We start from the raw sequence: 21,069 nt of genomic DNA, 5'->3' as shown, positions 1-21,069 counted from the left end.
AGTGAGGGGTTAGGTGCTTTGCTCAAGGGCACTTCAGCCGTGGACTACTGGTCGGGGATCGAACCGGCAACCCTTTTACAACCAATTACAAGCCTGAAGCCCTAACCAGTAGACCACAGCTGCCCTAATTTATTATGACCGCCGCGCAGCGAAGCGGCGGTCATATAGGTTAAGTCAGATTTTATTTATTTTTCTTTTTTTTTCTTTTTCGCATGCCCAAATTTCCGTCAATGATTCCTGAAGACTGAAGGACCGGGGTACACGAAACTTGGTGGGCATGTAACCCCACATGGATAGCATGGAACCATCGTTTTTCGTTTTGATCTGTAGCCCCCCCGCTGGACTGGACCCCCGAAAGGAGGGTAGGGCAGACACAGTTTTCTGTGAATATCTCGAGAACCGTAGGGTTTAGGAGGACCTGTTTTTTTTTGTATGTTGATCTCAAGGGGCCATGTCAACCCATTCCATAACCACTCATTTCATGTATAGCGCCACCTAGTTAAACACAAAAAAGTAAAAATGAGGTGTTGTAATCGCAGGTATCTGTGACCTAACATAGTCAAAACTGCACGAAATTGGAAGTGTAGGATCATTATGACACCCTCTGTATGCACGCCAAGTTTCGTGGAATTCCGTTCATGGGGGGCCACACAATAAATTAATTTATGTTACTATACACCAACTGGCCTGTAGGTGGCCGGAGACAATTTTCTGTGAATATCTCGAGAACCGTAGGGCCTAGGAGGTCCACCTTTTTTATGTATGTTGGTCTTAAGGGGGCATGTCAACCCATCCCATTACCACTTATTTCATGTATAGCGCCACCTAGTTAAAAATTTAAAAGCAAAAAATTAGGTGTTTTCATCACAATATCTCTGGCTGACAAGGTCAAAACTGCACGAAATTAAACGTGTATGATCATTATGACACCCTCCGAATGCATGCCATGTACTTTCGTTCATGGGGGGCCTTACAATAAAATAATGTATGTGTATTTTTTTTACGTACACCAACAAGGATTCCCGGGACACTGAAAGACCGGGGTACACAAAACTTGGTGGGCATGTAACCCCACATGGATAGCATGGAACCGTCGTTTTTCGTTTTGATCTGTAGCCCCCCCGCTGGACTGGACCCCCCGAAAGGAGGGTAGGGCAGACACAGTTCTCTGTGAATATCTTGAGAACTGTAGGGACTAGGATGTCCATTTTTTTCCGTATGTTTGCCTCCAGGGGTCATGTTAACTCATTTCATGTACACACATGTGCACAAACAGATACACACACACACACATACATTCACAGTAATCATACGTATGACACATACTCACACAGTAGACATATGTACGCTTGTATGCACAGGCACATACGCAGGCACACACACAAGCACGCACGCACACACACACACACACACACACACACACACACACACACACACACACACATAACATAAACATGTACATGCACACATGCACACAATTCAAGAATTTCTCAGAATTATGAACAGGCAAGATGGAGGTGGGGTTGTATAAAATGAATTTTACATGTGAAATCTATAAACTAATCATGTTTTGGTACTTGTTGTCTAGCAGATATCAGTGAGAATTGAGTGTGGATAATGTAATTTAGTAAGACAGTTAGAATCATATAGGCCTTTCAGCGTGATTTCTTTTTGTGGAAAAAATGTGCTGGACTGGGCGGCGGTCATATTTTGTACCGCTCTGCGGTACATCTAGTTACTGTATGTCCTAAGTATGACCCATATTGCATCACATACAAATATTTTTTTTCTCTAAGAGTTGAGTAATGCAGAGGCAGATTGAAATTGCTCATGTTTAAAAAGAGTTTCACATTTGGCACCAATACCAATCAGTGTGATTCATAGCACTCTCTGAGTAAAGCAGTTTGACTGAAGAGCTTTTGACTGAAGGACAGTCTGCTCTGTTCTATCCACCTTATCGAGAACAAGCACATGAAAAACATTTCTACATTACTAGCTGAAACAGGTTTGTGAAATAAACAAACAATCTGTTTTTCATTATTTTTGTGAGCCTTTTTAAAATGCTTTTTCTTCACAGAGGTCTTAGTGCTCCTCCTCTGCCCTCCTTGACCACAGCAGCGGAGGCTCGTCCTACTCGAGCTCCCAGGGCTGAGGCACTGTGACATGATGGGCAGTGACAGGCCGATGTTCACCTACCCACACACGAGCCAGGGGAGGACACTTTGACGCTGTCACCCCTCCTCACTGCCCTCATCTCCTCAGGCTCAGCTGCGTCACGCACTGTAAACCCCTGGGTTTCTGTTTTCGGGAAGAACTTTTCTTTCTGTCTGTCTGTCTCTCTTTCCCTCTGTCTCTCTCTCTCTCTCTCACACACACACACACACACACACACACATTCATGCAGGATAAGTCCATCTACAGTCTTTTTCTTATAAAAAAAATGAGTGACTCAGGGGATGAATTCATTTTAACCTCTAACATAATTTTCCCCGAAGGCTGAATCCCAGTGCATGACTGACTGTCCACTGTCACGAAGGGCACAAGTGGAAAAATCAGACTTGAAGTCACAGACTTATTCTCAGGGTGGTATTAAGGCATGATAAACTCAAGACCACAACACAAAAATACACAAAAATGTGCATTTCTATGTAAATTCTGAGATTAGTAGAACTATTAAAAGTAAATGCAAGTTATCATGAATCATTTGTATCCTTTTCTGTAGATCCCTCCCACATACTTACATAAGCACACACACATACACGCACACATACACATCCACACATGTAAACCCACGCATACACATACCCACACACTCATACCTATGCACACAAACACACGCACACACATGTTGATCACAGAATCACACTAACAATCACCAAAAAACATGGACCATTAGAAAACTGCTGGTGGACAGCATTCTTGAATATCCCCTTGGTGAATAAAGTATCTATCTATCTATCTATCTATCTATCTAGCGTTGTGTTCTTAACCACCTGCTGGTACTCACCTCGGCCCAAGCAAGCCACTGCATGCAGCTAATCAGCCGCTGGAGCTGTGCCCCATCAGATGAGAGGTGGTGTTGAGACCTCGCTGGGAGAGAGGTGGTGTGAGACACTGCGGTGGCTAAAAGGTGATGCTGGCCCTTGGGGGAGGGGGAACAGTGTGCTCAGTGCTCCTCGAAACAAGCAGATACTCATCGTAGCATCACTCCCCTGCACGACTCTGTGGCTCTAGCCGAGAGGTCATTTACCTCACGGATGTGTGGCCCAGCGCAGCGGTCTGTCGGCCTCGAGGTGTGATTTATGACTGCTGGAAACAGTGGAAACAAGACGCTATGACCTGCCACTGTGTCATGCTGGGAGATGGCTTCCATGCTTGCCAGCGAAGGAGGTGCGCGTGTGACAACATTGGGACGTAATATCACACTGGGCATGCTATCCTATATTTTCTCCATGAGCTAAAAGAAAAGTCTATTACGGTATTTGCCTTGGGTGACTCTAGTCTACAGATATAGATATAGCACAGCAATGTGTAAACCAACTGTATATGTTACGTCTGCAAAAACAGCAACACTCTTGCTTTTCTTACTGCAACAAAGAGCAAAGCCGCAGTGACACATCACACTCAAAAGCAAGACACATTCAAACAGAGCGTGGGGGGAGGTCTGGAGTCAGCACCCCTCTTTACACACACCCCTTTACACACAAACACACACACACAAACACACACACACACACACACACAGAGACACACGCAAACAGGGCGTGGGGGGAGGTCTGGAGTCAATGGTGAGTCAGATATCCTGTGAGAAATGTAAATAGCCAAAGCTCTACACAAACAAAGGGGACAACAAATAATGCAAGATCATTGTTATTGGACATTACATTGGCAGCAACAAGGTCAGAGATGAATGGGGTCTGAAATGACAAATCAGTATCCTCATTAGGAAACAGCCACAAGAGCAAGTTCAGCTCATGCTGCCAAACATGTGATTGCAGATGGCCAGACAGGACAGACACACCGGTAGCCACCACCTAGCAACAAATACTATTTTAGCCATAAAGGGGTCACTGCTTGGGTTAGCGTGCTCTCCAGGGTACCCATGCCTGACTTTAAAAGGAAAGGCAAAAAAATATTCCATCATATTCATGTATAAAAGCTCCAGTGCAAGCACAAAATTCTATTTCATTATACGTTTATTCCTTTCGTAGATACTTTTATCGAAGTGATGTATAGTCCAGAATATATTTTCATTAGTAGTCTATGTGCGGTTCTTGGGAATCCATCCCAGGATTCTGGTCTTCCAAATTAAAACACAGTTTATGAACTAAAAATGAGTTTGAAGAGACCATATCGTGTGGATCAGGGCTAGATAGTAATGGTTGCCTGGTTGCCCATGGCTGCCAAATTGTGACAAGTGGCAACCAGATTTGGTTGGCTTTGGCAACCAAAACCTCATGCCTGGTTGCCAAGCTGACAACCACTTTTAACCACTTTTACAAGTACATGTTGAGCCCTGTGGATGGATATACAGCAGATGTGGTCCGGTGTCTGTCTGCAGGTCTGTGATTCAATAGACATGCTCAGACCAAGGGGTTACAAGAGTGCAGTCTGTCACTGTGTTAAGAGCTCTTCCGTAATTAGTAATGATTTAATAGTCTTGGATTATAATAAATGGCTAGCATTAGCACGAATCGAGGCATGAAATTAGAATTACGCTGCATTTCCTGTCGGCAGCATTTCATTTCCTGGACTTCACTGTGCATTTAGCCTGGCCACGTTGAGGAGAAGAGCTCTGTGCAGGTCCGGCGTAAAGCGCGAGGGCGGCTGTGCTGTGACATGATGGAAGAGGAGCGCGGGGACATTCTTCACTGTCAGGTAGAGACTCAAGATGTGGGTTAGACTCCATCTCTAAATGGCTCGTCCTTGCAAAATCCTCTCCGAATGCACCCTCCCATTATTAATTCACTACCTTTTGATTTTATATTCATTATCTGCTAATGGTTAGCCATAAATCAAAAATGAAGCGGGAAAAGTGCATGTGTTTTAAAAGGCCATGATGCAGCTCGTTTAGTGCTCATATAACTACCCTGCTGAGATGAGGCTATGTAAACACACAAACACACACATACCGTATCACAATTTGAGGCACAAGCAAGCACATGCTTGCAAAGCCATACAGATGAGCAGCACACACACACTTACGTAAACTTACAGACTTTCACACAATAAAATACAAGAATACCTAAACCTACATAATAGTATGCAAATTGAAAATTAGCCAATTTTACAAATGCTAGTACATTTCCAACATAGAGAGTATAGCTTTGGCAAAGTTTCTTTACAGTCCTAGTGCCAGACCATCCAAAGTGTAAAACAGTCCACAAAGTTGAATATTAGGCTTACTTATTATTTGCACTTAAACAGATAACTGAAATTACAGGCTGACACCCACCACTTGTTTTGCCACTAATTTTCTGTGCAGGTACAAACAAGTGCATGGCAAAATTGGGACAACAGCTTGTGCATTCTGTGCTATGCAGCAATTTCCTGGTCAGAGGTAGAATCAGGAGGTAAATATCCTCTGGTATCAGTCTGTCACAGTTTCAGCAGAACCAGTGATCCGCTACACTACAGCAAGAAGCACCCCGATGAACACATCCACTGTACTTTTGTTGGTGCTGCAAACTGCGTAGTTGCTGTAGACTTACTAGGCTATATTTATAGTGATAGACTGTCAGAAATTGCACATTGACTACAGGATCAGAAATGGATTCTAATAAGAGCCTGAGAAGTCATGAGTTTGTTTTATCTGTAAAATTAGTTTTGAACCACATAGTGTGGTGAGAGTGAGCCAGACTTGTACTGTACTGTATACAGTCAGGAATGGATAACCTCAGTTTGGCCAATGGAATCATAGCAAGGAGATATTAGATAATCGTGTGTTGTGGATTTGACATTTTTTAACACAGCTAATACATTTGTGTGGATGTGTCTTTTAGAGAAAATATAGAGAATACCAGTAAAATCCCTGTGACAGAAGCATATTGCAGTAATATTCAGTGTGAGAGGGAAATGTTTTTTTCTTTTTTGAAGCTGTTAAAACAAATATCATAGAGCATGTGTTTTCATAACATTCATCATCAAATGTGTTACTATTCATGCTTAGTTTGTGTTTTCTTCTGGTGTAAACTCTGGTGTAAGTAATTTTACTGAAACTAGATGTACCACATAGCGGTACAAAATATGACCGCCGCTCAGTCCTGCACATTCTCTCCACAAAAATGAATCACTCTTGACAATCTGTCTCCATCTCCTACTCCACCCCCTACTCTTGCAACTTTTGTGTATGTAAATGATAGGGCTGTCAAAATAACTGATTCATTTTGATTAATTAATTTGAGAAAAAATAACTGATTAAAAAAAATAACGCAGATTAATCAATTCCATATGACCTTTGACCCCAAGCCATTGTAGTCAGTAACCATTAGACTGTAAAATGAAGGAGAGAGAAGAAAATGTGCTGACTAGATCATTGATTAGAACATTTACTTTTAAACAACGGCCTGATGGTGTTGATAAAAATAAAGTGTTGATTAAAATAAAGTCCTTTGCAATGTCTGCAGCAAGGAATTTGCATATCACCGGAGTTCATCAACTCTAAAGTCGCACATCAATGCAAAGAAATAGTGTTGAAATTGAGGGAAGTGTTAATTTATTTTCATTGTGTCCCCTAGGTTATATCTGTGGCCTAAAATAGCTACCTTGTATGTGAAAAACAACTTCTTCATGAAGCACTTTTGAATGTATTTCCTCAGCATATTAGGTCATATCATAGATTATTATGGCCATTATTAAAATAATAATAAAATAGTTTTTGAACTTTAATGTCACTAATGCTGATTATTCAATGATTTATTTGAATTTAAACATTTTAAATACTTTCACAACTAAAAGTATATGTGCGATTAATTTAGATTAATTAATCACAGAGTATGTAATTAATTAGATTATTTTTTTAATCGATTGACAGCCCTAGTAAATGAGTGTGTGCATATGTGCGTTTGCTTTTGTGTATAAGTGTGCTTCTCTGTGTGTGTGTTTTCGCTTGTAAGTGTGTGTGTGGGGATAATGGGGTGTGTGTGTGTGTATGTGTGTGTCTGCTTGCCTGCATGCGTGTGTGTGTGTGTGTGTGTGTGTGTATTTATATTTGTGTGTGTGTGTGCGTGTGCCTGCTTGCCTGCATGTGTATGTTTTTATGTGTGTGTGTGTGTGTGTGTGCGTGCGTGTGGGTGGGTGTGTTTGTGCATGCAGATGTTTGTGTTTATGTGTGTGTGTGCGTGCATGTGCTTGTGTGTGTGCCTGTGTGTGTATGCTTGTGAGTCTGTGAGTGTATGCCTGTGTGTGTGCATGTGCGTGCGTGCGTACATGTCTACTGTGTGTGCAGTGTGTGTGTGTGTCTTTATGTGTGTGTGTGTGTGTGTGTTTATGCGTGTGTGTTTATGTGTGTGTGTGTGTGTGTGTGTTTATGTGTGTGTGTGTGCATGTGCATATCTGTGTGTGTGTGTGTGTCTGCTTGTGTGTGCGTGCGTTTATGTGTGTGTGTGTGTGTGTGCGTTTATGTGTGTTTGTGTGTGTGTGTGCGTGTGTGTGTGGGTGTGTGTGTGCTGCATTTCTCACGCAGAAATATTACTAGGGATGTCAAGGTATCTGGAAAATTATTAGAGGAGGCGCAGGGATACGAGAGGATTTCTCGCAGGGTTCAGAACTCGCGCACCACTCACCAGCCAAATCAAAAAAATAAATAGCCACCGACATCCAAAAATAGTGATCGTATCCGGGTAAAATTCCAGAAAGACATCCCCTCCCTGCAACCACGTTATGCTTGTGCGCTTATGTGGGGTTACACGTTTAAGATTTCAAAACTGCACCAAAATTATTTTTATTCAGAAATTCAACTGTCATTTGGTACACCAGCCTACTTATGGCACTTTAACTGTGTGTGTAAATCAGGCCTTTCTACGAACACTTAGTAACGCTATAGGCCTAGCCTATGGCAAAATTATGTTTTATTTATAAACTAAACTAAATTGTCGGTCATTAAGAAAACATAATGATTGTGTCATTATAGCTTTGTGTAACCCAGACATCAGCAACGTTCATTTTGTAGGGCCTACGACCAATCACTCTCGTGGCTGCCTGCACTTTCCCTGTCGTCACTCATTTAGCGCCGTGTTCATCAGGTCCCGGGACACCCGTCTGAGCCTCCATGGACCATGTCAACAATGAATGAAAATTAACTTATTATCAACTAGATGTACCGCAGAGCGGTACAAAATATGACCGCCGCCCAGTCCAGCACATTTTTTCCACAAAAATAAATCACGCTGAAAGGCCTATATGATTCTAACTGTCTCACTAAATTGCATTATCCACACTCAGTTCTCACTGATATCTGCTAGACAACAAGTACCAAAACATGATTAGTTCATAGATTTCACATGTAAAATAAATTTTATACAATCCCACCTCCATCTTGCCTGTTCATAATTCTGAGAAATTCTTGAATTGTGTGCATGTACATGTTTATGTTATGCGTGTGTGTGTGTGTGTGTGTGTGTGTGTGCGTGCTTGTGTGTGTGCCTGCGTATGTGCCTGTGCATGCAAGCGTACATATGTCTACTGTGTGAGTATGTGTCATACGTATGATTACTGTGAATGTATGTGTGTGTGTGTGTGTTTTTTTTTTTCTTTTTCGCATGTCCAAATTTCCGTCAATGATTCCCGGGACACTGAAAGACCGGGGTAGACGAAACTTGGTGGGCATGTAACCCCATATGGATAGCATGGAACCATCGTTTTTCGTTTTGATCTGTAGCCCCCCCGCTAGACTGCACCCCCCGAAAGGAGGGTAGGGCAGACACAGTTTTCTGTGAATATCTCGAGAACCGTAAGGTTTAGGAGGACCATTTTTTTTGTATGTTGATCTCAAGGGGCCATGTCAACCCATTCCATAACCACTCATTTCATGTATAGCGCCACCTAGTTAAACACAAAAAAGTAAAAATGAGGTGTTGTAATCGAAGGTATCTGTGACCTAACTTAGTCAGAACTGCACGAAATTGGAAGTGTAGGATCATTATGACACCCTCTGAATGCACGCCAAGTTTCGTGGAATTCCGTTCATGGGGGGCCACACAATAAATTAATTTATGTTACTATACACCAACTGGCCTGTAGGTGGCCGGAGACAGTTTTCTGTGAATATCTCGAGAACCGTAGGGCCTAGGAGGTCCACCTTTTTTTTGTATGTTGATCTCAATGGGCCATGTCAACCCATCCCATTACCACTTATTTCATGTATAGCGCCACCTAGTTAAAAAATTAAAAAGCAAAAAATTAGGTGTTTTCATCACAATATCTCTGGCTGACATGGTCAAAACTGCACGAAATTGAAAGTGTAGGATCATTATGACACCCTCCGAATGCATGCCAAGTTTTGTGTACTTTCGTTCATGGGGGCCCTTACAATAAAACAATTTATGTGTACATTTAGTGACGTACACCAACAAGGATTCCCGGGACACTGAAAGACCGGGGTACACAAAACTTGGTGGGCATGTACCCCCACATGGATAGCATGGAACCGTCATTTTTCGTTTTGATCTGTAGCCCCCCCGCTGGACTGGACCCCCCGAAAGGAGGGTAGGCCAGACACAGTTCTCTGTGAATATCTTGAGAACTGTAGGGCCTAGGATGACCATTTTTTTCCGTATATTTGCCTCCAGGGGTCATGTTAACCCATTTCATGTGCGCACATGTGCACAAACAGATACACACACACACACACACAGTAATCATACGTATGACACATACTCACACAGTAGACATATGTACGCTTCCATGCACAGACACATACGCAGGCACACACACAAGCACGCACACACACACACACTCACACACACACACACCCACACACATAACATAAACATAACACAATCAATCAAGAATTTCTCAGAATTATGAACAGGCAAGATGGAGGTGGGGTTGTATAAAATGAATTTTACATGTGAAATCTAGAGCCCGACCGATTTATCGGCGAGCCGATATTATCGGCTGATATTAGGCATTTTCCAAACTATCGGTATCGGCATTTATAATGGCCGATAAATGACTATTTTAAAAATAAAATAAAAACGGACGAAACACCCTTCAACCATGTCATGAGTGTTGGCGTTGTATAGTTTGTCCACCAGAGGGCACTCTACATCGTCCCTGCTGGCAACACTCGTTTATAACGCGCCACACATCCTGCAACCTGCTGATCCAGCCAGAGTCTGGCAGAGAGAACCAGTTATCCGCGAGTGAGATCATCAGTTAAGTGTGTTCATGGTGATTTGGTATAACAATTGAAAAGAACATCCCCATCAGTTCTCTTAACTCAAGTAAGCATGACAAAATTCGTGAAAACAATGTCCAGTTTTGCTGCTGTTAAATAAGCCGAGTGAAGCGGAATTAGCTAGTAATTAAGTTACGTTGTTACAGTGTAGTTGACTGTATGTCCTTTTAACTTTTGACAATGTGACTGAATATGACTGTATTTCTTTAATAGCGTGACAGTTATAGCAGTGAGACGTATCATCTCTCCCCGGCCTGTTATTTTGAAAGCATATGTTTTACAATTTGCAGTATGACGTTATCCATTGCTAAATTATGGCTCATCATAGACTAGCTAACCACAAAGCTAGCTAATGCCATGAAAATCAGTGGAAGACCGCTAACGTTAACATTAATGAGCTTGGAAACCACAACGAACTTATTCTGCCTAATAAAGTAATGATTACTGTATTTATAACTAGTATATCTGTAGTTACAGTCCCTGCATTGTAAAATGTAAGTTAGACGTGCGAATGAACGAGTGAACATTTAGACATAGAGAAAAAGTATCAAACGTAGCTTGTGCATAAAAGTTAGCTTTTCTTTTAAACGTGTGTGAAATCCAATGACGCCAAGTGTGCGTTTCAGACTGTCGTTCAGCCGCAGCATTAAGAAGTTACATAATGGATTTAGATCGCTAAATAGTAGGTTTTAGAAGGCAGGCAGCAACTGATGATTGAAAATGGTTTGATGTAGCTTGATGGAAATAATTTTAAAAGTGCAGGTAAAGGGATAAGCAAGCTGACATTGTAATTATAAGGTAGCTTATAAGGCAATAGGGACTAATTATTACACACGCAAACATTTAGGAGTGACCTTTATCTTGTTTAATGATAATACAAATGATGATGATAGTAATAATGTCATCATTATTTTTTGTAATTAAGTCTTAGTTCAAAGTTATATTTATGAAGCTTACCAAGTCTTTTAATACTGGTAACTTTGATTTGGTTGTTGTTGTTATTGTGTTTTTGTTCAAAAGACTAAGTTTAATATCTTAAGTTTCTATTTTTATACATTTTATTTATCAGAACTTTAATATATTTCGATGTTCCACTGTGACAATATTATTTAAAAATAAACAAGTTTGTTTTTAAAATGCATTATCATATTATTTTAGTCAATACTCATAAATAACTACAAATAACTAATGTTAGGGAAATCTGTTAATGTTTTGTTTCGCGTTTCTGAAAAAAAAAATATATATCGGCCGATATATCGGAATATCGGGTTTTTAAATCAACAAATATTTGTATCGGTATCAGCCTTTATCGGTCGGGCTCTAGTGAAATCTATGAACTAATCATGTTTTGGTACTTGTTGTCTAGCAAATACCAGTGAGAATTGAGTGTGGATAATGCAATTTAGTGAGACAGTTAGAATCATATAGGCCTTTCAGCGTGATTTCTTTTTGTGGAAAAAATGTGCTGGACTGGGCGGCGGTCATATTTTGTACCGCTCTGCGGTACATCTAGCTTTTTAAAGATTTATTCTGGGGGAGCATGCCCCCAGACCACCATAACTAAGCTGAGTTACCAACCTTTTGAACATCTGTGCCTAGGGGCCCACTGGCTGATAATTCGTCGATGTGTGCATACCTTTTGCTACATACAGTAGTGTGCAGGTTTTACGCACTTATTTTAGTAAATGGTGCACTCATCTTAATAAGTAGTGCACTATTCAATTCTACACTCATTGTACAACAATTAAAATGAACACATGATTTAGCACACAAGCCAAACATGTTAGTGAGAGAGTGCGCCCCCCCCTCAAAAAAAAAAAGAAATCTCACTCCAAGCTGAGCTCAAAACTTGAGAACCCTGATATATCTTTATGTGTGTGTTTGCGTGTGTTCATGAGTGAGTGTGTGTGTGTGTGTGTGTGTGTGTGTGTGTGTGTGTGTGCATGTCACTATGCACAGTCACTAAATGTACACATACTGTATATTAATTTATTGTAGGCCTATGGTCCCCCATGAAAGGAACTCCACGAAACTTGGCATGCATTCAAAGTAGAGTTTAGATTCTCTGCCCGAGCCCGAGCCCGAACTTGACCCGACCCGACCCGCGGGCCGGGTCGGGCCGATATATCCAACCATATCCTCGGGCCGGGCCGGGCCGGGCCGGGTTCTTGATCAAGATTTTTTTTTTTTTTTTTAAATCATTAGCCTACTTGGGTGGAGAGCTAAAGCTATGCCATAGTCAGAAATATTATATATTTAACAAAGTAGGCCTACGTAACAAGGGTGTACAAAGTTATACAGTATGTTCAGAGTTACAAAATGTCATTTGTAATGTCATCTGCGCAACACGTGTCATGCGCAGCTTCTCCACTCGCACGCATCACACCGGGCCTGCTGTGCTGTATTGTGTAGCTTAAGTGCAACGTGAAGCTTGAAGATGTAAAGAAAAAATGAAAACAGGAGAAATAACTTCGAGCAAGTTTGGAGAAAAGTCGGAGGTATGCATTTGTCAGGTAGACTATGCTTTGTTGTGTGCATTACGTAACGATGTTCACCTATGACAGCAAAAAGACTTTAAGATGAACATGAAGCAGGCTTGCCATGGCAGAAATAATGATAGCCAGCCTTCCATGTCCTCTTTTCTCACTTCTCCAAGCATACACCTGAGAGCGAGGCAAGCCCTCACAGAGAAATGCGTTGAGTTTTGCTGCAGGGACATAATTTTACGTTGTAAGTGGCTTACGTTTCTTCATTGGGATTCATTTGCGATCCATTCCATTCTGAATAAACAAACAGTTTACATTCTTCATCCTCTGTTGCATTATTCATTAATATAATTCTAAACGGATTTCTGTAGCTCAAACAACTCGAAATTGTCATTAAGAACGTCAGTTATAATGGCCCACGTATTTAAAAAATGTCGGGTTTAAATCGGGCTCGGGCTCATAATTACAGTTAATGTGTCGGGCCGGGTCGGGCTCGGGTAGGGTCGGGCTTGATTTTTTGGGCCCGATCTAAGCTCTAATTCAAAGGGGGTGTCATAATGATCCTACACTAATACTGTGCAGCCAGAGATACTATACTGTGTAACCTACGATTACAACACCTCGTTTTTGCTTTTTCATTTTTAACTAGGTGGCGCTATACATCAAATGAATGGTTATGGGATGGGTTGACGACCCCTTGAGACCAACATACAAAAAAAGATTTTCTCGAGATATTCACAGGAAACTGTGTCCACCCTACCCTCCTTTCGGAGGGTCCAGTCCGGCGGGGGGCAACGGATCAAAACGAAAAACAATGGTTCCATGTCATATTTGTGGGGCTACATGCCCAACAAGTTTCATGCATCCCGGTCTTTCAGTGTCAGGAATCGTTGACACAAAATTACTGAACAAAAAAAAATATATTAAAAAATCCAGAAGAAAAAAAAACTCTGATTAAACCAATATGACCGCTTAGCTGCATGGCGGTCATAAGACAATGCAGATCTCTTTTTCTCAGAAGTATAGTTTATATACCATACTTTGTCGTGATATTATGTTTTGAAAATTTCTCTTAGCTGGCTGGAGTACACAGAAATGGTCAGCAATAGGAAGTGCCAGTTAATGGCAAGTGTCTGAATAATATGAGTAATCCTGATATCGGTGTAACACTTGGCTTTTGTGTTGATTTTGAGGTCTTGATCTGAAGCTAGTCTCATCACTGGAGTCATCAGTGTTATTTACTGTGGCTAGTGCAGTTTGCTCATTTGACTTTGAGACCCACCAAATAATAACGCAGAGGCGGGTTCAAGTTTGTGTGTTTACACAGCTCTGTTTGGTGGCAGAGACGCATGGAGCCTGATTATAGACACAATATGCATGTTTGTGTTTGCAAAGGATTAGTGCTGTTTGCTAGGCTACACAGGTACACAGACTCAGTTGAGTGATACATGGTGGCCTAGTGATGCTATCACTGCAGACCAAAGGAAAGCAGCCGTTTTATACAGTACATGACACGGTCTATGAAAACCTAACGTGAATCATTTAAATTTACCTAACGTGAATAATTTAAATTTAAAGTTAGTGTTATTTAAACTACAAGGTCTGCTTCAGACTGGGCATTTGGGATGCTATGCACTCACTTCACACCAAAGTGAGGCATTGTTTTACTGTAATTCAAAATACTTTATTGTTAATAATGACAAAAAATACCAATTAATGAATAATTCATGCCCTATTCTCTAAAAAAACAGTATGAATAGTTTCAACTAAAGTGCCATTTCTGAAAATGTGTTTCATCCATGAGCCAAAGTTGATCCAATTGTGCATTGATGACTGAAAATACAAATATGACATTGGGTATGTAGCACTAAACACAGCCTCTCTAATTTCCTTTTTGGGCCAGCCCAACCAACTGCTGTTCACTTAGAAGTGGGTTGAAGAGTTGAATTCTGTTCCAGTTAAGAGGATTTTTGAGTGCAGTAATTAAAATGCTATTTGCCTGGGACATAATACATGTACATGTCTCTCTGTGTTGCCTGTAAAATGCCCCAAAGAAATCTAATGCATTAGTCGTTTTTTTCGGAGACCAAGGTCAGTCGTGGAAAGTACGTATTTTATTTAATTCATTATTTTTTACCACAGTGGTTGCTGTTAAAATCGAGGCAGGGGGGAGGCAGTGTGTCATAACCTGCTGTGGTTCAGATCAGGGAGGATGGCAGAGAGAGCATCATAAACTGTCTGCAAAGAGGCTTTTCCATCCAGCCCAACACCCTTCTGCCCCGGGAGATTACATAAACATGCCCCAAATGGGAAATCTTTTAAAACTGCAGGCCACAGCATCTGATGCAGTGACTAAGGTAAACCTGTTTGTATTGAAGGTGCTGCAGAGAATGTAGAGAGAGTGAAGTGTTAGGAAACGCTGTCCAACTTGCTCGCAAAAATTCGTAGCATCCTCCTGTGCACTAGACCATCAGATTAAAGGAATTTTCTCGTAATTATGTCTCACTGAAATGATTGTAAATGACAGTGTTTGATAACATCTTCAACCACACAAGACTATGTTTAAAATTGCTTTTGCTTTTTTTCCCCGAAGTAAGCATAGACCAAGACAAAGAACAAAGCTGTCCACCTCTGGCTGTGCATACTAGAGTGTTTTGAGCATCAAATCAAATAAAGAAGATTTAGCTCCCATGGAGGGGGGGGGGGGGTGGAAGGCTGCACTCCATGTTTATTTTGATGTGGATTATTTTAGCTAATGCTGTTTGTCCTGGTGAGGGTGGCGGAGGCTTTTGGGGCACAGAGATAAGGCTTGTATGACAGGCTCACAGGCATGGGGAAGTCAGCGCTCCCCTCGCATTTGCACATGAATGTGGCCCGTACAAAAGGCCCCATTCTTCACCCCAAAATCTTCGGCCGGAGCGTTGTTACCGCTCCTCCTTCTCCCACTGGGGTCTCTTGGATCCAATTAAAAGACTGATGGTGGTGGTGGAAGGTGGATGGTGGGGTGGGGAGGACACAGTCACACAGACGCACCCATCAAAGGCAGGAGGGACAAAACAAAAGGGATGCCAGGCACATGATTGTGCTTCAGCTTTGCACTGGCGCTGTAGTTTGCCACAGATGATACGGCTGTCAGAAAAACTCATCTTCAATTCTGTCAGAGAAATAAAACAGAAAAATGTACAGGGTGTGTGGAAGGGCAATACAGATGGAAACACATTGGGATACACAGGAGGGATAACATATTGGAGCCTTTTGACTCAGGTGCAAAGAGGATTCTATCCACTTGACATCTATCTATTAATTAGATGTACAAGTCCAGTTCTTCGAGTTCAGTTCTATCTCTGTGGTAAAAGAACATGATAGGAGAACAGCACAGTGCAGTTATAGACCCTTTCAACAATAAAAACAAAAACAATGCTTGAACGTTCTATTTGGTTCCCAATCTACTTCCGCTTCATTAAGATAACATGGAATGTTAAAACGGAAGCCTTGTGGGGCCAACTATGATGCTGATAATGGAACTCTCTTGAAAGGGTCTATACAGAATTTCCACTCAGTGATGCACAATGCAACATTTATATTATGAGATATGGTTTCACAAAGCGGGGGCTACTTTTCTTTGTAAGGTAACACATGTTGGCATGTCCACAATGTGCATTAAACAGTAGTCCTGTAATAATGAACCCATTTGCATTAAACGGCCTCTTCAGTTTGGGGCAAGTAGCCAGCATATGGTGACCTGCATTTATAACCCATGGTAATGACATTCATTCATCTCCCATTGCTTAACTGCAAGAGGGTGACCCATTTATTTCATTCTCGTTGGATTAAGCGCTTAAAACAGACAAAAGATCAGCATGCAGATATATCATCAATGCCTATCCCTTAAAGGATTTGTACCCCATGATTAGAATCTTAGCAGAATATTACAGCTGTTAAGATGAACGTTACATCACTTGCCTCTCATTTACTTCTTTTTTTTCTCTTCTTTTTTTTGTAACTTGCATGACAGGCAGAAGCTCTCTCTCTCTCAAAGTGCCTTACTTATGAAAAAAACATTGGTTGCAGTGCATGTGGTGTGTCTGCTGAGGACGAGCCATTGGAGTCAAATGTTTTGCACATGCAGTGCGGGGTCTCCCTGCTGTAGAGATGCTCGTACTAGCTGGCTACTCTAATTCCTCTTTACCTCAGCGGTGCACGGGCAGGGTGACCCCCACAAACGCTAATTGTAAGCCTGTGGTGAGACCTCTGAACCTCGACAGGGCAGCGGCTAGTTCTCTCGTTTAGCCCTGTCAACTTCAATCTAACAACAAAAGTACCAGAAATTAATTGCAATTCATCAGTTATTTAAACAATTTTGACATCAACCAAGGTTTAAAAAGTCTGAGATTTTTACCACCCAATTTTGACAATTTACACTTAGGAGTCTTAAATGTCGAATCAACTGTCAATTTCCAATCAGCAAAGAAATACTTTTTTTTTTTCAACTGAAGTTGAGTGGTCTGTGAGGAAAAGCCTTGGCTGACATCTCACTCCCCTCCCTCTGTCTTTTTCATATGAAACTAGAAAGTATTTCCCTTCTTGCAGGCACTGGTCTTGTAGTAGATGGCAGCAGCTGTAGGGCTGGATGTGGAACATAACAGAGAGCTAGAACTCACTCTGGTTGGTGGGGTCATTGGATTTATACAGTTTCCTCCCACCTAGCCTGAACTGCGTATCTGTATGGATTTAAATCTACTGTACCTCCATACCGTTTCTTGTGTTATCAGGTTAGAACAAGTGCAATAACAGCAGCTTTGCTTTCCTTAAACATCATGTTAGGAGTTCACATCTTGTGCAGCAAGATATCCCTGCTCAACAGTGGGCAAATCTATATTTTCCATTTATAATACATGTAGACATACATTACAGTCTATTTGTAAGTCATTTTGCTGCAGGCAAATAAATTATTTATGTGTCAATTGGTTAGGTAAGAAAGTAAAATCTAAAGTCTACTGTAACTCTGCAAGAGCTCTTGTAAATAATCCTGGAAACCTGATGGTAACTTTGATTTCCCCTCATTTAATAACATGCTGACATGCAGTATTTGTTTTTAAAGTATACTACTTGCACTCATTTGAATAATACATTGAATTGTGATGCAAAGGACAAAAAGTCACCTATCAGCCTTGTGATTGGCTGAACCAAGTGAACCAAAGAACTCCACAAAAGTTTTATTTCCTGAACTAAACACTGGAGCAAAGAGGTTTTTGGCAAGAGAAAGAACGGCACATCAAGGCTCATATCTTGGGGTCAGGAGTGAAATCACAGAGGGGATAAGAGGAGCTCAAGTTCTTCTTCTCTCATTAATATCACATTAAAACATTAATATATCATACATTTTTTACCTTTAATATGACATCATCAATAATAAAGGTTGAGTTGTACATTATTTATGCACAATTAATATTGCATATCATATTATAGCATTGATGTGGAGACAATATATAGCAAGATTTCAATTCAAACATTACATGTCACAGAAGTGTTCTTGTATGAAAGAACAATCATGACGTAAATAACTATTGGACAAACTTGTAGTTTAGTGGAAAGAATCAGGAAGAGTATCAGGAATAAAAAAAACATACTCATTGATCTGAAATTAATTTGAGCTGATAAACACTGCCATCTTATACAAAACACTACTTGCAGAAATGTGTGACTGTAATCCAATAAAATATTACAGTTTCAGTCAGTGTGAAGTGAAATTATTGGCACATGTGCCTTAAGTGAATGTCACACTTAAATGAAGATGATGCTTTAGTATTATGTAATGTAGCAAAATCAGCAATGCATTGTTAATGCCATTCATGATCTTAACACAGCAGTTATTTTATTTTAAAATTACATTTATTGACGGTTTGTGGCCCATCAGAAGCAACCTCCTACCCTGTGTTGTAGTTCATCAAATACCACACTCTATCCTAGTGCTGGAGATCATACAGAATGCTCTTAAAAGTGCTTGTGCATAGTAGAATACAAATGAAGGCTAAAGCTTGTTTTGCTTTAGTTGATCTCCTGGAAAGAATGTTCTGAGAGAGCCGTTATCTAAAGGAGAAGACAAGACTGTCAGTGGTAATGCAACCAAAAGTGATTTAATTTTCAAAGGTGCAGTAAGTCTAAAGGTAAAAAAAAAAACAGGCACTTTGTTTTTATTTATGTATCTCCAGAAGAGAAACAGAAATCAGTCAAAAGTAACCCCCGAAAAAAAAGAAAATACCTAAAGTAAATCTAAAGGTCTCTCCTCTAAATCTGATGAGTGGTTTAAGACTAAAAATTCCTAATACACAATTAGAAAAGAAACATTGAATCTCCATTGGATCGCTGGGGTATCCTGAAGTTGACATTATTATATTGACATTATATATATTTTAACTCTAATGCTCTGGCTCTTTTGCAACCAGCATGCAGCAGTGCTTTATCCAAACATGCAATGCACATTTCATTCATTCATAGGGAAGGCATTGTTCATTTTATTTCATTTTGTTAGAAGGTATTCCATAGTATATGTTTTTATTTTTAGTAATACCCCTGCAAATTTTGTCAGAATCTCAGGAACAGGAAAACTGAGCAATATCAGTCCTCAAGCCATACTTGGCTCTTCATTTTGCAATAATTTTGACTAAACTGTCCAGTAAAAAGCAGATGGTCTTCTGCAGAATAACTCTTCATCATGATTTTTGTGTGCTTGCATTGACCCTCTCCTTCACATGCTCCTTCCTGTGAAAGCTTTTCTATGTTGTCTCTGTCCATCCATAGGCCTGGGGGTGGGAGTAACCCATGTTGAGCCTGCCAGTCTCAGTATGAGGTTATCTCAGTGGCCCATTTGCTTTGTGGGTGGAAGATGGTTGGATCACTATGCCTGCACACAGGATGTGATGCAAGGCAACCTAAGAGTGCTCCATGCATTATAGATGGCTTATATATGTGGATACAGAACCTCTGCAGTGGTTTTTGATAAAGTACAGAGAATGTGCCCATCAGCTTTGGATTATTCTGCTAAATGACACACACATGCACTATTATGGTTCAAACCATAACATGTCTATCAAGTATGGAAAGTATGGCTAGCAGGGCAGGCTTTAAATCACACGATTCTGAAGTTCAACAGATGCGGCTTAAATACATGCAGATGAGGGTACCTGACATGTGAGTCAAGTTATTATTTCAGCTCTCACTATGATGATATAAAAGATTTTCTAATATTTATTTATTTATGCCAGAAGGATCGTGCGATCGTGATATGCGCTTGATGGGGAAGTTTAATTAAAACTGGAAAAGTTGCAAGGCTACTGTAATGACATCTCTTTCAGGACCAATGAGGGAGCTGAAAGTGGTCGAAGGAAATCATGAAGCTTTTCGCTCGCTGTTGAAAATATAGCAATTGATTATAAACCTCTGTTAATCTAATAAATCTGACTCTTACCACTAGCTTACCACTTCAGTTGATTAGCTTCTATGGCGGTGATAACTCCTACTCATTCATTGTGGCAACACTGTTATCTAAGACTACGATTCTGGTCAATAAGTACTAAGGAAGGCTATGCGGATCAGAGCATAACAATTTATTTCTCAGGTATAAGTTACTCATACAAACACATTATAGAAGTCCATCTAAGGTGAATAATGTAAAGTTTACAAAATAGGCTAAAGGAATACTTAACAAATCATACAAAACAATCAGAGAAATGAACCCAGCTCAGAGGATGATGGCTACACACCTGGGGTGTGGGAGTTCTGACTACAGAATGGCTCCTCGAATATTGTGTGAACTTCCCTTAAATAGGCTACCTAGTTTGTGATTAATAGGGATCACATGGTGAGTTGTTGATGAAACTGAGACCATTGTTGTAGTGAGAGTGAATCAATCAAGACATGACAAGGTATACATTTGACTACATTTCCTGTTTTTAGTCAACTGCTCCTGACAGTAGGCCCACAATAGGCCCACACTTAGCAGCTGATCAAAAGTCCACATATGATTGAAAGGATTATCATCAGCCTGGGAATTAGGATCCTTACACTACATACAAAAAGTAAGTAAAGTTGATGATATTACACGGCTCTTCATAATGCTGCAGAATGCTCCATTCACTTGAATGGGCCTTCCCAACGTTCGTGGTCTGCTAATTCTCAATAAGA

The sequence above is a fragment of the Alosa pseudoharengus genome, unplaced genomic scaffold (genome assembly GCF_046254945.1).
Source record: "Alosa pseudoharengus isolate Yale_2024_CS ecotype anadromous, Long Island Sound unplaced genomic scaffold, YU_APseudo_1.1 YU_APseudo_1.1_scf_16, whole genome shotgun sequence".
Lineage (NCBI taxonomy): Eukaryota > Metazoa > Chordata > Actinopteri > Clupeiformes > Clupeidae > Alosa > Alosa pseudoharengus.
This window is presented reverse-complemented; position numbering follows the sequence as displayed.